At 42.6% G+C, this 2,698-nt stretch overlaps 1 pseudogene; it reads right to left on the reverse strand.

Moving 5' to 3' along the window:
* Positions 1–330: 330 nt before the first annotated feature.
* Positions 331–2,283, reverse strand: LOC149572679 (pectinesterase pseudogene; annotated as a pseudogene).
* Positions 2,284–2,698: the final 415 nt, after the last annotated feature.

A 2,698-nucleotide genomic window follows, 5' to 3' on the forward strand; every position in this document is an offset into this window, starting at 1 on the left:
ATTTCCAAACACAACCTAAGAAGTAATCTGCAAATACAACCAAATAACTTATTATGACAGCTTACAAATGAAGGCCACATTAATATTGCCCAAAACCGAATCTGCTTAGTACAATTCAATAGGACTACTTACAACAATTTATTTTCCAATCTTCATCTCCAGAAAGAACTCGCTCTCTTTCTAATTATAGATTACATCAAATTTGTTTAGTACAACTACTTACAAAACCCCTTCTTGAAAAAAAACACTACTTTTGTTCTTCGGCCTCTGTCTGGTAATGGATATTTGAATGCAATTTTAAACCTTTTGGAAACACTTTATTTTAAATCTTCATTGGGTCAAGCCACTAGTATACTCAATCCCAGCGTTGTCCAACCACGACGTGCCCAAAAAAGTTTCAACTGTGTATTTCTCGGCCTCGTTAGTGTCGATAACTTTGTGTCCAGGCCAATTCACACGGTGGGCCGTAGCACCTCCGGGCCCTGCGTTGTCATATTCATAGTATTGCAATGTATTTAGTCCCACATTTCCATCCCATTCAAGCCAGCCTGCGGGATTGACGATACCATCTATTTGGGATTGCATTATCACTGTCCTCGAATATATTTTCCATGGCCTCCCAAGGTAAGTAGGGAAACTGTTTATGTTAGACACAAGATCCGCTTCTCCTGTGATATGGCAATTGTGGATTACGATTCCTGTGTTTTCGTTGGGATCACTTCTTCCTTGAGCGGTCAGGGCATTCTTCTGCTTTTCAGCAGGTACTCTGGCGACTATGGTTGAGTTCTGAATAACCACAACGCTATCTCCAAAGATGAAATCTATTGTTCCCGCGATCCAGCAGTCTCTAAAAAATTGTCGGTTTTTAAGTACGTAGAGAGTGTCTTGGTAAGCACTGAAATTGCAGCTTACGAAGCTTGACAGGTCCGATGCAACGAGAAGAGCTACAGCCTGCTGCTTTTCTGGGCCAGCTGTATTCCGGAACTGTATGTCTTTGGCTATGAATCCGCTTCCAAATACAACTGCATTTCAATCAATGCAAAATTTAAGTCTTTCATGTTCTTCATGGTACATAGATAAATCTATTCAATGCAACACTATTTAACATTTTAAAGTATTTTATTGAGCAAATTTGAGAAAAAATATAATTTTATGAATTGTGATGTAATTCAATAGAATTCTATGCTATGGTGATATTGAAATAAAATCTAAAGTCATGAAGCTTTGCTTACCGAACGTAGCAGTGTCCATCGTGCTTATGTTTTGATCGTCAATGACATTTTTATTGCCGGTGACAATTGTGTTGTCCATGCCGCCACCCACAATCATCAGCATAGTTTTGGTCTTTGGCACAGTCACATACTCCTCATAAACTCCCGCTTTCACCTTTATCACAAATCTCTTGTTGCTCTTATTCGGAGCCGCGTCCACCGCATCCTGAATCCTTTTGTAATCTCCAGACCCGTCAGCGGCGACAACAACAACATCACCTTTTCTGCCGTTATTTCCCAGAAGCTGTCGATCTTCTGCGGACACCCATGACGGGAAACCAGTGCGAGAAGGAAGCCCACCGGATAACAGACGCCGTGTAGGAAAATGTATACCGAACACTTCCACCACTTTGTTGTGAATGGCAAGAGAGTTGCTGACTAACTCCGTTAAATTCTGCGTGGTGCTTTCTACCAGAGCCTTCACGTCATTTGACGGCAAGTCCGCCAATATATCACGGCAGGTCTGAAGATCGGAGAGGGAAGCACTGTGCCACGTCTGCACGTCAGCAATTGTCGTCAATGAAGTAAGATTGAAATTCTTCAAAAGGAGGGTGGAGCTATTCAACTGCTCCATGGTATCGTCCAGAAAATCTTGACAATGTTGAAGGGCCAAATGTTGGCGAGTATCGTTGCTTTCTTCTCTGAGATCGGAAATCATGAAATGGGCGTGCTCTACTTTATCCAAAGCAACCTTCGCCGCAATAAAAACGAGATCTTGGGGGCGAGCATCGGAGGCGCCAGGGTACGATGAAATGCTAGAAACGCACGTGTCAGGATAGAGCGTGGCGTCGCACGTGGCTCTCAAGGCCATGCTACTGTTCTCTGTCTCGCTCTGTGTATCGCCGTTTTCCTCTCTGAACCGAACTACTCCGACACCCACACCGATAATTATGGCCACCAGGACGATGGAAGACATGGAGATTATAATCACCCTTTTAATCATCTCTCTCTTCGCCACCGACCTCTCCCGTTCGACCACTTTGGGTTTTCCATACCCTTTCGACTCCCACATTTTCTCTTCTCTTCAAAGTGTAGAGATTTTCTCGCTTTCCAAAATCCCTGTGGCCTGAACGCTCTAGTCCTGGTTAATTTATTCCAACTTCCTTGAAGGTTCACATCTTGAATCATAAGTTATTTGATTTGGTCCTTGTGTTGGGCCTGCAACTTTGAAAATATAAAAATGCTGTGAAAGCTGCTTTAGAACAAGTAAACGAAAGAAGAGAAAAAAAATATTGTATGACGTATTGTGTAATAATTCGTGACAAATAAATACAAATGCTACGGTACAAGCTTGTTCTGCAATTTTGCCGTAAGAGCCAGATGAGTTAGACAACGTGACACAATGACCAAGTTTATGGCCGGCTCAACCGAGCTTGTCGTTCATTTTTGCAGGCGTGAAATAAATCACGATCTGTGTACTCCAGCGG

Source organism: Cupressus sempervirens, chromosome 2 (assembly GCF_028749045.1).
Source record: "Cupressus sempervirens isolate cs-2001-9-10 chromosome 2, ASM2874904v1, whole genome shotgun sequence".
NCBI classification, from domain to species: Eukaryota; Viridiplantae; Streptophyta; class Pinopsida; order Cupressales; family Cupressaceae; genus Cupressus; species Cupressus sempervirens.